This window comes from Mesocricetus auratus, unplaced genomic scaffold, assembly GCF_017639785.1.
Source record: "Mesocricetus auratus isolate SY011 unplaced genomic scaffold, BCM_Maur_2.0 Super-Scaffold_100007, whole genome shotgun sequence".
Classification (NCBI taxonomy): domain Eukaryota; kingdom Metazoa; phylum Chordata; class Mammalia; order Rodentia; family Cricetidae; genus Mesocricetus; species Mesocricetus auratus.
In genome coordinates this window covers 89,322,266-89,337,469 of record NW_024429191.1, presented here as the reverse complement: position 1 = coordinate 89,337,469, position 15,204 = coordinate 89,322,266, and positions in this window count along the sequence as shown.

Sequence of the window (15,204 nt, the reverse complement as noted above, 5' to 3'; positions counted from 1 at the left end):
TCTTCCTCTGTCACGCTCTATTTCAACGATGACAAATTTTTGACTAAACCCAGGAAGTTTCCTCTAGAATATTGTGCCATTGGCATCAAAGGCATGCTGAAGAACCTACATGTGATGTTTACTTAGGACTTATCACTGAAAAGACCATCAGTTCCATATGGCCAAATCCAAACAACATTATTTTGGATTCCTTCTTGTTTTTGATTAATGTGTGTGTATGTGTGTGTGTGTGTGTGTGTGTGTGTGTGTGAGAGAGAGAGAGAGAGAGAGAGAGAGAGAGAGAGAGAGAGGGAGAGAGAGAGAGAGAGAGAGAGAGAGAAGGCATGCATGCCACAGTATATATTGTGCAGGTCAGAGGGCTATTGTGAGGAATAAAATTTTGCCTTCCACCATGGGATAAAATCAATTTTGCCAGGCTAATGAAGCAAGAACCTTCAAGTTATACCAGCAGCTCAGTATAGGATCACTACTTAAGTTATACCAGCAGCTCAGTATAGGATCACTACTTAAGTTATACCAGCAGCTCAGTATAGGATCACTACTTAAGTTATACCAGCAGCTCAGTATAGGATCACTACTTAAGGCAGGGGATGTTTTGTTTGGAACGTTATTGTCTTTAAACATAGATATATAGGTAGGTAGGTAGGTAAAGAGATAGATGGATAGATAAATAGATACTTATAATGAACAACCATTACTTAGGAGTGTGTGTGTGTGTGTGTGTGTGTGTGTGTGTGTGTGTGTAAAAGACACAAGGAGAGAGACGGAGACAGAGAACTCATTATATAGGGCTTATCAACCCAATATAAAGTCTGCAGCATTGGTTTCCCCAGCATCTCAGGACTGGGAGGACAAGCCATTACTAAGTCCTAGATAGTAATAGGAACCTAACTGCAGGGTTTCCTGTGATCAAATGTGAAGAGAACTGATGTTTTGAACAGGGTGACTTGTGGACTGCCAGGCAGTCACAGAATGCCCCAGTTTCCCTGTGATCCAGAGGCCTTGCCTGACCTGTCCTCTGGGAGGTCCTTGTGATTGTACCTTATCTATATCTGAGCATCATAAAGATGAGTAGCTACGTGTGCTTAATAAACCCCAGCTGGGTGTTTTCTCAGTGAGTCAACACACCGTTTTTTCTACTGTTTGTTCATATGGGAATGATGAATAGGACTCACAATTCGTATTTTCATTGTAAGTAGAAAACTAGAAATAATATCAACATATGATACTTGAGGTTCTTATAAAGTGTTTTAAAGACACCCTGAAAGTTTCAAATAATTATAGCCCCAGTAAAAATTTTATGGCTGCCTGTGGATTTCCATGATCAAAGAAAATGTAAACAGAACACTTTTAGGCTGAAAGACACTCAAGACCCTACGGTTTATTTTTTGTTGTTGGCTTTCTTAAGAGAGTGATTAATAGTTTCACAATGTAAAAGCACCCACATTTGGGATTAAGTAATTGAATGAAATTAATTCCTGAATCCATTCTTCATGCACCTCAGGCATGATGCATAGTAGACTGTCTTGGTGGTTAAAGTTACCATGAGTAGACACAAGAAAAGGTCTTCAAAGCCCACCCAGTTTCTCATTGTTCTATTGCATTCCCTGCAGATCATCCCAATGCTTTTCATTTAGTCACATTGGTACTAGCAATACCACTTGAAAAGAAATGTGATTACATTTTAGTACTATTGGTATTAATAGCTTGACCTTAAGAGTTGTCCTTGGGTCATACAGCAGGCATCATTAATTGACAAAATATCATGGATGGTAAGAAATATCATGTGTATATGAGCAGAGAAGGAAATTAATGACTTATTTTCAAGTATGAAATATGAAATTATTTAGTCATATAGTCATGGATTTACTTTTATGTGAATATGCATTTGTGTATGGCTGTGTGCTGGTCCACATAGATATGTATCTTAGAATATTCAAACACATGTACAAAGACATAGGTATAGGATATATATATGTAATTAAAATACCCGTACCTCCCCCCACACTGGTTTTTATTCTTATTGGATTGATATGCCATGGTAGTATTTCTGGGTCATATGGCAGTTGTAGTTTTCATATTTCTGAGGAACACCGTAACATTTTGAAAAATGTCTATTATGCTGTTTGCCTGTTTTTAAATGTAGTTATTTTCAGTTTTGCCTTAAAATGGTTTGCATTTCTTATATATTTCCCATATGATCCCTTGCTCTAAAACTGTGAGCCAGAATAATTTTTTCCTAACTTGTTTTTTTTTTCAGGCATTGATGCCTCAGCAACACAAAACCAAGAGAGCAATGATTCCAAGCTTTCTTGTACTCTGCAGTAGTTAAATAGCTAAGCTTTTCCCTCTCTTGGCCCCAGCCATCATTATCTCCTACCCAGATTACTATAATTGCTCCTGAGAAGTTTCTCTGACTCATTATGTTTTCAAGTGTATGGTTCCTAAACACTATTTAAAACAGCAGCCCCACGATCTCCAATCCCACTCCTGGCTGTCAGTCTCTACAGAATTGCATACCATAGTGTTAAATACATTTTATTTTGCCTTCTTTGCATTTACATTTCTCCTAGCTTAGATATAAACTTAAAAATAAAATTTTGTTTAATTTCTTCTGGTTTTGACCTCTCTGTCTACAATCTAGCATAGTACCGTGTAGCATGAATAATAAAATCCCAGAGACAGATATTGGGGTTCAAACCGAAGATCAGAATAGCAAAATAGTCAAGTCACCAGAGAACTCTTACCTCTAGCAAGACTGGGACAAACCTGTCCCCAACACATTGTAAATGCATGCTTTAGGACTTTTCATAAGAAATACTGGAAGCATATCTATTATCCTCACCAAGTCTTCCTAGTGATAGACAACACTTATTTAACATTACATACAAAAGCTCATAACCGGGCGGTGGTGGCGCATGCCTTTAATCCCAGTACTCTGGAGGCAGAGGCAGGTGGATCTCTGTGAGTTTTAGGTCGGGCTGGACCGACAGCCTCCAAAACAATACAGAGAAACCATGTCTTGTAAAAACAAAATAAAACAAGCAAACAAACAAAAAAGCTCATTAGGGAAGCATTATACTGCACATATATTTTTTAAGGTTTTTTTTATGTGTGTATACATGAGCATGTGTTTTTACATGCGTGTTTTGGGTACCTGAAGGGGTCAGAATTGCAGGTGATTGTGAGCCAGAATTGCAGGTGATTGTGAGTCATTCAATATGGGTGCTGGAAACTAAACCAAGGTCTTCTAGAAAAAATGTTAACCCTCTGAACTGCTGAGCGACCTCTCTATCCTACTTACTACAAATACATTAAACTAATTTAGAGACAAAAGATTGTTTATAGGCCAAGAGACATTCACGAATCAAACATTTTCAGGGCCAGTTGAAGAATCTGCCTAAAAGGTTTGGATTAAAGGATGCCTATCCAAGTTGATTTGTGGCTTAAAACACTATGAGTCTAAACCCATTTCTAATCCTTCAGTGAAATATTCCTGGACTTGGAACGTGTAGGATTACAGTTGTATTTCTTAGACACATCAGTGATGGGATAACCGGGCAAAGTGTTTAATCCATTTGGGGTTTAAGCTATAAATTGGTGATGACATCCATAATAACAAGGACCTCACAAGATCATGGAAGGGATCAGCCTGAGATCATGGACATCAATTACAGTCCTCAGCATCTTCACATATTAGGATAAAGACTATGAACCCAAGGTAAGAGGAAGCAATAAGTTCAGTGCTAATATTCTTTTATCATATGATTTTGTATTATGATATTTACTCAAAGCTTAAAGAAATTTTAGCCTGTTGGAGAAACTATTTTAAACAGCCTCAAAATGTTGTAGGTAATTTTCATGTTGTGGTGGTGGTGGTGGTGGTGGTGGTGGTGGTGGTGGTGGTGGTGGTGGTGTGTGTGTGTGTGTGTGTGTGTGTGTGTGTGTGTGTTTGCTTATACCAGCAGAGGACAGAAGAAGATGTCAGATCCCTGGCCCTGGAGGTTGTGAGCTGGCAGACATGGGTCCTGGAAAGTGAACTCTGGTTCTCTGTAAGAGCATTGGTTGATCTCAAGCTCTGAGCCACCTCATCAGTCCAATAGTATTCATTGTAGTGACCTTAGCTGCATGCTTCCAGAGTGGATTTCGCCTTTCTCAGCTGGAGTTGGGTGCAACCTCTTTCCCATTGCTCCTATCCAGGTTTACCCTCTCTCTATTTTAGAGTGTCTGTCTGCTGTATACACTGCAGGTGAGTCAGGAAAACACAAAGTGAGTGAGTGGCTTTTGACTTTTGGTATTGATCTAGGTCCCAAACCTGCTTTGGGGTTTCTGTTGGCCGAAATGGCTCTTACCAGTTCTTTCTTCATTGTTCCTGTGATGGTTTATATTGTGAACCTGAACAAAGGGTCTAGAAATACCCAGGAAACAAAAGTTTGTCTACAAAAAAGCTTCTAGAGTAGGCTAACTGAAGCAAGGAGACTCGTTCTAAATGAAAGTAAGACAATCTCACAGGCTAGGGTCCCAGACTGAAAACAGAATGGATAGTTAGCAGAAAACCAGCATTCGCCTCTTTGCTTCCTGAAGGAAGATATGTGTGGCCAGTTGCCCTGTGCCCCAGTTGCTATGATTTCCATAGCCAAAACAGATACCTTTTCTTTTAGTTTAGTAGCCTTTTTCTGGTGTCTTGTCACATCAACATGAAAATGAACCAGGAAGATTACTTAAAAACTGGGCATTTCCCACCCCATCTCAAGTCTTTGTATGCTTTTTCAAGGAAGCAAATTGGAATTCTAGGGGTTAAAATAATCTATTCATTTCTAAACAGTAAGTCATAGTAGAACTAGGCTTTTCAACTATGGCAACGGGATCTCTTTTATTTAGATTTTTAGTGTTTGTGTAGTGTGTGTGTGTGTGTGTGTGTGTGTGTGTGTGTGTTGTGTGATAATGTGCCACAGCATACATGTTTAATATAGAGGACAATCAGCAGAAATCAGCCATCTCTCTGCATTTATGTTTCAGTTATCAAACTCAGGTTCTCAGGCTTGGCAGCCAACAATTACATCTACTGGGCCATTTCACTGGCCCAGCAAATCTCTATTCTAATACCCAGTCCCCATCATGTTGCAAGCTTCTGTGGGTGGATAGCAAGTTCCTTAAAGGCAGGTGGTCTCAAAGAAAAAATGAAAAGGAGAGAGAAAAGCAAATAAGAAAAACATGAAATGAGCAGATTATGGCTCCTGGGAGGTGGTCTCCCTGTAGCTGTATCAGGTTCCCTTCGACATGGGTCTGCTTTCCCCTAGACTTGACCTAATTTCCTCAAGACGTTGACACATGAGTGTGGCCATTTCTCTGGCCTCCAGGGGTGCTCAGACTTTGGCTAGAATACTACAATTCCTTGTTCTTTTGGTCACTGAAACGTTTGACAAATGTAGATCACAAAAACAAAAACAAAAAGAAGATAGTGTTATAATTTCTTAGATCACCTAATCATTCAATAAACAGAGACGGTGAACATACTTTCCTTTGTGTTATTTTCAGACCTTTGTTGGGGTCTTACTGGGCCATTTGCTTCTCTTGTGCATGCGGCTCAGTATCCGACGAAAGAAACATGAATCCCTTATATATCATCCTGGCTTTGCTGTGCTTAAACAACTCCTTTCTTTTGACAGCAATGGCAGCACTTCAGGACTCCTTGGGTGGAAGAAAGTTGGCAGCGAAGAAGTCCACAGTGAACAGTTAAACATTATATGAATTAATATTCCCCATCAGTACTTTAATGGGTAAAATGCATTGATCGCTTGGAGAGTTGGGCTGAGGGCTACAGTCATAGGCAGAGATGTCTGATTTGACATCTCTAAAATATATATATATGTCTGCAATGTAATCTACTCCCAATTACACAACAACCCCACCAAAGTAGTGCTGAGGGGTCCCACTACAGTAGTAACATGTTATAAAAGCTCAGGTTTCAGGACAATTAGCTTCTGGCTGCAGTTTATTACCCCATTTGAGATTTAAAACATTTATTTTTCCATTGCATTCCATCAACGCTTATGTGTCTGGGGCAGGCACTTTGAAACAATAACGGAATGGCAAATATCTGTCTGGCAGGCGTTTGCTGTAGAAGAAGGGAATACTACAGTAAAAAAGAAAAAATAAATCAAGATACAACACATTAGCAAAAACAACTTCTTTAATTATTTAAAATAGCCAGGTATGCAATGTTTTACAAAGAAAAACAGACATACTTTACCAGCACAGTCTAGAAAAGTTAAGAAACACTTGGAAAATGCGATGATTACCCTGTTCTTTTTTTTTAAAATTTGTTTGTTTTAATTCTATGTGTACAGATGTTGTGCCTGGATGTATGTCTGTGCAACAGCTGTGTGCAGTCCCTTTAGAGTGCAAAAGAGGTCATCAGATACCCTAGTTTTGGAGATACAGACAATTGTGATCTGTTCTGTGGATGCTGATATTTGAACCGTGATCCTCTGGAAGGGCATCTTGTGCTCTTAACTGCTGAGTCACCTCTCCTGTCCCTACTCTGTTATTCTAAAGATAATTTCCACACATTAAATAACAGTTTCCTTTCACCTGCTTCATGTTAGATAACTGAATTTCTCCCTGGATTCTCTAATTCACTAGATGTTGACCATTAGGGGCTTCGTATTTTTGAGTGGTGAAGAAGAGACAGAAGTTTGTTAACAGTCAATTCTCTGAGCAGGTACTAAGCAGAAGCCTTCTGTGGATGATCTTTTTAAAAATTTCCCCACTTTCTTTGGTTAGGTATTATCAATGCCATCTAATAAATGGAGGAATTGAGTCTTAAATACTCCGAAATTAACTTACTGTACAGGCAATAATGGAAGGTATTAAAAATCCATTTTATTTATTCTTTATGAATTTTATACATGTGTACAGATTATCTTGATCATACCCCTATACATAACTCCTTCCCACCTAACCTTTCCAAGGACCACCCACCCAACACATCTCCCTTTCACCCCCATATTATTATTTTATTCATTTATTTATCTATTTATTACATTTTAGTCCACTGAATAATTAGTGCTGCCCATATGCTCTGGGTGTGGGGTCATCAACAAGGGAATGTGTTTGCTATCAGTGATCGCATCTTCAAGGAAAAGCAGCCCCCCACTCCCAGCAGCTATCAACTGGCAGTAGTTTCTCGGTGCGGGAAAGGAAGGGCCTCAGGAGGCCCTCTCCATCCCTGCTGGAAATTTTAACTGGCTCGATTTTGCCCAAATCTGTGAGCTCATATGTGTGACAGCTGTGTCATGTCTAAAAGACAGCATTTCACTCCTGCCCATCCTCCAGCTCTTACATTCCTTTATCCCCCTTTCTGCCTTTTCCCTGAGCGTTTGCTGGGTCAGGGAGGTTGAGACCGAGGCATTCATTACAGATGGGCTTGGCACAGGATACTAGTGATGGTGTTGGTGATGGATAAGGAAGACAGCAGGAGTGATTCTGGAAAATAGTCTTGCCTATCTCTCCATGTTTTATTAAGTAGCTCCTTCTTCTAGATATCTGAATCATATGTGTTTTTCATGTCTCGGTGCAGTTTCCTCTTATGCTAATGTCCGCTTGTGTCTTCTTTGTCCTGCCCTCACTCGTCATCATCTGTCTGTCATGGTGGGATCCCATGCTTCCTCAAGGATGCTGAGGTGAAGTTGAGAGGCAAGCTCTTCTGTTCCTCAGTTATGGACCTCATCTATACTCCAAGATATTATTTCTATCAAAGAATCTTTAAAATCATATACTCTAGTCATCAGGACTCATGTTTCTGGGGCCTGTGCTGACCTAGGTTTAACCCCTTGAAGTCAGTTAGAATGTTGACCTAACATGTATTCTCTAAGTCCAAGCACCTGTGAGGAGCCTTTCCTCCCTAATGCTTTAACCCTTTGGCCCTTCAACAGATCCTGTTGTGGTGATGATCCCCCCAACCATAAAATTATTTTGTTGTTACTTTATAACTGTATTTTTGCTACTGTTATGGATCATAACATAGGTATCTGATATGTAGACTATCTGATATTTGATGCCTGTGGGACTTGTAACCCAAAGGTTGAGAACCACTGCCTTAGATTTAGTGTAGCATATGTATTTGCTCAACTGATATTTACTAGATGCCCACTGTTTGCACTATTCATTCAAGGCACAGAGGGCAATTTCCTATTATTGCAAATAAACCTGTGATTCTGAGTGGTGTACAAACTCACGGAGAGAAACGTGGATGTGAGTCAGCCAGTGTTAGACTAAGAAAGACAACAGGTAGTAAGCGTGCACACAATGAATGATGCTTGTTTTAAAACTTGGTGTAGGTGTGGGTGGGAGTCTGATTTTCATGGACTTTGCTGAATTCTTAGTTCTGCATAGTAATAGGTGGAACTTGATAAGTCTTTCAAAATATAAGTGTATGTCCTCAGGCAGGGAAAGCTGGGAGAAGGGGAAAACTCAGAAGGAAGAAGGATGAGCATTCCATGAAGAATGTGAACATGTGTAGCATATCAAGGAACTAAAGTATATCACGTGGTAAGGGACATGAAAAGGAGCATGAAAAAGTACAGAAGTCTGCCTTCTATGAAGGTTCAAGAACACCAGCTCCATCATGAACATATATGTTGTCCGCAGTAGGATAGTGTGACCAGGCTTGTGATGTGGGGCAGCATCTTTTCACAGGAGCAGAAGTATTAGGTAAATCCTGGAATCTGAATTTGAAAACTTGGAAGTCTGTGACTTCAATCCTAAGTATCTTTGTGAAATTATTTCTTCAAAAAAAGAAATCATAATATTCGAATAAACTCTTCTGGTGGAAAAGAAATTGGAATGGTGTCTTTCATTCTGTCAATGTCTACTTTCCATACCTAAGGTTAGGCCTGTATTACATTGTCTGTTCTTTAACCACTAAAGTAAAGTGATCCAGTGAACAAAACTCTCCCCTCTACGGAGGTCCAAGCAAAGGCTTGCGTGTTAGTCTTCAGGTTTCATTCACCTTTTTAATTTTGAGAGAATGAAGAAAATCAAGAATTAAAGTATGTATATCGAGGAAAACAGGAATTTGGCATGCTGTTTTCTTGTGAAAATATGTATAGGGCAGGAGAGATGCTCAGAGCACTGGCTGATCTTCCAGAGGACCCAAGTTATGTTCCCCACACCCATATGGTGGCTGTAATTCCAGTCCTACAGGCACCCTTTTTTGACCTCTGTGAGTATAGTACTTATTAGAGTACATAAATATACATGTATGCAAGACATTAATACATATAAAATCAAAAAATTAAATAATCAAAAATATATTTATAGCTAACATTTTTGTAAAAGATTTCAGTAAAGCACCAACTTTTCTCCTTTCTGTTTCTCTCTCCTTTTGTCTCTCTCTTTCTCTTTCTTCTTTGCTAGTTGTTATTCAAGGATATTGCTAAGTCAGGCATAAAGAAGAAACATCGAAATAGAGAGTACTTTTGACAGAGTAGAATCATATTGACTTGTTGATCACTTGGAAAGGTTTTAGTGGGCAAATAGTTTAGAAAACATTAAGTAGTTCTTCTACAGAGACTGAAAGAAAAATTAAGCTCTCTATGGCTTTTCCTGGAGTTGCATAGCAACTCTTTACTATTTGTGCTATCTCTGCATTCTCAGAATGAGCCTTCTATCCACAGAAATACTCATCTAAAGTCACACAAATTTCAGTTTTAATATAAACTCTGCAAATATCTCATTCAGTCTTTCTCTGTTCTGCCAACTGGACAAATTGAAACCATAGTGCCTAATTCAGAAGCATGGATGGGTGTCATTAAGAGTAAATGGAGATTCTTCAGTCTTGCACTCAGTAGGTAGTTCTTCAACATACATTTATTGAGTGAGGGGAGGCGACATTGTGGTCAATGTCCAACTTTACTATCAAGTTTATTACTTACGGTTCCAAGATAATTGCACAAGAGAAGAGAGTTCCAGGTATAAAAACAGCTTTATCTCTAATAGCCGGGTTGGAGTTGTTGTATGTGGAACACCATGAATAGAAATATTGACAGCATATCCTGAAGCCTCATGCTTAGTATTTACACACCTTTGCTTGGGAATAATAAGGCAGCTTCCAAAGAGGAAACCCAGGAGCCATTTAGCAGCACAAAAGCACTCCTAACAGAAGTGATCACTTTGGTAGCTGTCAAGGGAAAGTGTCTTTGTTTTTGGTGGATTGCAATGAATAGCCCCAGCCTTTTACAAAACAATATGCAATTGTTACTAAGATGCCAGCTAGGCAAAGGGGAAGGGATTCTATGCTCTTGGGAACGAAGGGACTCATTTAAAACAAGATTTAGTAAAGGGATTATTCTTAGTTCTGATATTTTCCTGCCAGAGTTTGGACCTGATTCAGTGGTCACCTTGACAAAGCCTTGGGTTCCCTGCAATAATTGTGAGGACATAGACAGCCACCCTCACCTAAACAGAGGGCAGCAAGGACTGGATGTGACTGCTTTCTTCAATGTCTTAGAAGTTTATAAAGCCAGGTTCTGTTATCAACACAAATGGGAAGGGAGCCTCTGCAGAAATATCACTTAAACATGGTTCTCCAATGTCTTGGTCCTGAGAGACAGAGAGAGAGAGAGAGAGAGAGAGAGAGAGAGAGAGAGAGAGAGAGAGAGAGAGAGAGAGAGAGAGAGAGCAAAGCAATATGAAAAACTTTTGCTGGAGGTATGATCTCTTAATGTTTGTTACATCAAGAATTATAAGAGAGAAATTAAAGTGTACATTGGTTAATATTTTTAGAACACAAATAATCATTTACATCTTAATCTATATGGTGCATTTTTTTAAAAGAGAAATTACTATTCTCACCAAAAGTAATGGAAAAAATGTAATGTTAACACTTCTGGAAATCCAATGTCTGGCAAAAATAAAAGGCAACTGAAGAGGCTGGAGAGATGGTTCAGAGGTCAGATACATTTACTGGCTCTTGCAGAGGACCAGGCTCTCTTCTAGTTGCTCATAGTTGCCTAACTCCAGCTCCAGGAGACCTGATATCCTCCTCTAGACTCCAAAGATACTCATGCATTCACATAGAAACAAAACTACGCATACACAAACACATAATTAAAATATAAAAAGAAGTCATCTAAACCTTCCCGAAGGGATGTTTCAGCCCTGTTCATCAATTTATTTAGATCCAATAATGCTGACAAATCTCATTATATGAAATAGTCACAGTGTTTCTTTTTTTAATTAATTTTTATTTAAATTTGAAACAATCTTATTTTACTCATCAATCCCAGTTCCCTCTCCCTCCTGTCCTCCCATTCCCCCAACATCTCCCCATCCCACCCCCCATCTACTCCTCAGGGAGGGTAAGGCCTCCCATGAGGGATCACCTAAGTCTGTCATATCATTTTGGGCAGGACTTAGGCCCTCCCCCAAATATGCTGTTTCTATCGTCACCAAACATGGCAAAAGAAGCTGAAATGATTGCAAATATTTGGTTTTACTGGAAAGCTTGTATTTTATTATTAGAACAAAGCATGTTCCCATGGCACAGCTGGTTAGCACACAATACCTACAGTTTAGCACACTATACCTGTAGTTTAGCATGCAATGCCTATAGTTTATAATTACAAACAAATTTTGCCTCTTGTCTTCCTGGGAGTGCCAGATTCATTTCATTCATTTTGAAAAACTGTCTGCTAAATGTCCACATCTGGATGATCATAATTAATCTTTTCGTTCCCCAAGTAAAAGGGGCATTTGTTTTGTTTGCAACTCTGTGCTATTGTTTATTGAGTTCCCCATTAGTGTCTCTGTAGGAAGTTAGAATACTTTATACTCCACTGGAATTATCACATATAGTCTGAAAGAGCCATGCAGGAAAATTCTAGATATAAAAGCAATGAATATATAATAATAATATTTTCTTTTAGTTTATAAAGATTTGGGTGAAATTGCCCATTTAAATGCCACTGCCTTTAACCATACAAAAGAACTTTTATGTGGGAATTCTGTACCCAGGTGAAACACAGGGAAGGCAATCAACTACATGTCTGTATGATCATTAAAATGTGTTTTTAAAAATAAATTCATCACATTTACTTGTGTGTGTGTGTGCACATGCGCGCACACACATGCTAGTGTGTACACTGCTGTGTCATGTTGTTTATGTGCAAGTCAGGGAACAGCATAAAGGACCCAATTCTTTATTTCTACCACTGAGTCAAGGGGTAAGATTCAGTTTCTTAGGTGTGGCTGCAAGCTTCTTCACCCTCTGAGCCATCCTACAAGCCTCAGAATTTAGCTTCTTAGAAAACCTTGAAATAGTTTCCCACTGGAACATTGTGGGCCATAATTTGAGAACAGCAATGCCATTTTATTAAATTACTATTTCTTCTTTAGTTTTAACAGAAGCATGAGGTTCTCTGGCACTTGAGGGAGGCAACATGCTATCCTGAAGGCTATGCCAGCACTTACTCTTAGGGACTGAGAGAGTTTGTGCTCTGATGAACCAGCCATTTTGATATCTGTGTTCCTGTTGACCTGCTCCAGGGTCCTTTCTAATAAATTCCACTGAAGATTAATCTTTCTCTGGCTTTGCATGGCCACATCAAACAGCAAACGTATAGCCATGGGGAGGAGGGATAGCTGGGCATCATTCTTCATATTCACGGAAGCAGAGGCAGTGTGTTAGTCTACCTCAGCAGTTCCCTTGGCTTGATGCATTAGTATTCTTCATAGAGGTGATTTGAATCTGAACAGTGGATTAACTTTGTCCATAACTTTCCTGGAAACCTCTTGCTTTAGTCTCTTCTCTTCTCCCACCGGTGCCCCTGGGTGAGCACAATCACCTTCCTTTGGAAAGTAGTTTATTGCAGTTGGAAATACACACACTAACTGGGTGGTGATGGTGCATACCTTTAATCCCAGTATTTGGGAGACAGAGACAGGAAGAGAGGCCAGCCTGGTCTACAGAGCTAGTTCCAGGACAGGCTCCAAAACTGCAGATAAACACTGTCTTGAAAAACCAATGAAAGAAAGAAAAAAAGAAGATTCACAAATGCACACATCTATTTATCCATTATCTATCCATCCTTCCTTAGAAAGAGCAACAGACAACCCACAGATAGATGTCGATCAAACAGGCTTGGGGCAGATGCTGACAGTGTCTCAGAAATGCTTTGTTTTCTTGATTTTCAGGGAGATTGCTCACATTCATGTGAGAACCAAATGATGTTTGCCAATCCTTTGGCTGCTTCCAGGAGGAGATGTCCAAAGTCTACAGTATAAACCATCTTTCCCGGCTAGTTCAGCCAAATCAGGACGGTGGAAAAGTCAGACTGTGGTAGGGCCGATTGGTGGATCCTGGTTCTATGAATACATGGAAAATTGAAGTTTCCAGGGAGGTGTAATTGGCACCTTAGAGGAGAGCCAAATTAACTTTTAAAAAGCTGAGAGTGACTAACAATCCCTGCAAAAGACTAATTTTGGAAGCAAACCTGGTGAGACTACACTGGTCAATCCAGAGAACAACTGGCCCAATGACCTAATTACCAGCTCGCTGGGAAAAAATGAAACCAGTCCTTGGAAAATTGCGTCAATATCATGACCTTTTGTGGGCACTATTTTTAAAACTACCCATGGCTATCCTGAAAATGTTCCTTTCTTTATAACTAACCACATACTGAAGGCCGGTTTCATTTTGAAAATATAGTAACAAAGCTCTTGATGTTTAATAAGAATCCTATTAAAACTTCTAGGCTTGAAGGCTAATTTAAACATGAATAAAGTTAGTGATTATACCACCCCCCCCTGAAAATTCACTTGTATTCAGATGACATGAGTTTCTCTTCTTAGTGGCACACAAGGTCAGTGAATCTGTCCATATTTTCACTGCACGAACTCTCTTGGAATAATACTATTGGTTAACTGCTACATCCAAATGTTCTAACAAATGTTGGAGAGATGGCTCAGTTGGTGGCATATACTATTTATGATTTATTAAAACTTTCCTGAGGATTCAGAAAAGCAAAGTCAGTATCAAGCTATATAGATCAGGCAGTGGTGATACACACCTTTAGTTTAAGCTGCCAAAAGCTAGGAGGTGGTGGTACACACTTTTAATCCTAGGACTCAGGTTAAGAGGTAGACCGATCTCTGTGAGTCCAAGGCCACCCACATTCATACAAGAGTGAATCAGTCTAAAAGAGAAACAGCTCATGCAAAGATGATCTCAGCACCTGGGATCCCACACCTTTAATCCCAGAACTAGAGGGGTATAAAAGATAGGAGCAGGGTCTTCATTCTTCAGTCATATTGAGGATAGGAAGACATGAAGTTTCAGGATTCTCCAGTTAGGCTGAGGAGAGGCAACAGTCTGAGGCTTGGTGGGAGCTCGTGGAGACAGAATCAACCTTTCAGTCAGAGGTACAGTGAGAATTAGTGACCAGCTGCTATGCTTTTCTGATTTTCAGGTTGAACCCCAACATCTGTCCCTGAGTTCTTTTGTTTTTCGTGTTACAGGTGTGTTTATAATGTTAGCATGAATATCTGAGTTCACATTTCCATCAAATTCATTAAGTTTGGACACTGTGGTACCCATCTGCATACTTAACACTTTGGGAAGGAAGGACAGAGACAGGAGAATCCCTGGAGTTTAGCAGCATCATTCTAGAGAAAGCAATGAACTGCAAGTTCAGTGAGAAACCTTGTCTGAAAAACTAAGGTGGGGAGTGCCTGAGGAAGTTATACAATGTCAACCTTTGGCCTCACTGTGCACACATGTGTATTTACACCAATACATACATATACACAAACACTTAAGCACATATACACACATATGACACACATGCACAGGAACAAGTAAATAAATATAAACAAATAAATGAGTTTTCTAAAAATTTGTCTGTTATAGATAGGTACTTTTAGTTTTCCCCCTAATTTAAAAAACGTGCCATAAACATGCCCCTGAAAAGGAGTGTGAAATTGTTGAATGGGCCTTAGATCATTGTTTTCTTGTATCTTTGGTCATTTTTGATCATCATTTTGGAGAAAATGTGACTCTGGAAGATATATTAATTGGCATTGATAATCAACAAGCCTATGAATGAATGAATATTCAATCAAAAGCCATATATATACATCCATACTTCATTATATATATGTGGAGAAGGGGGATTAATAAGTCACGTGAACAAGAAATGGATT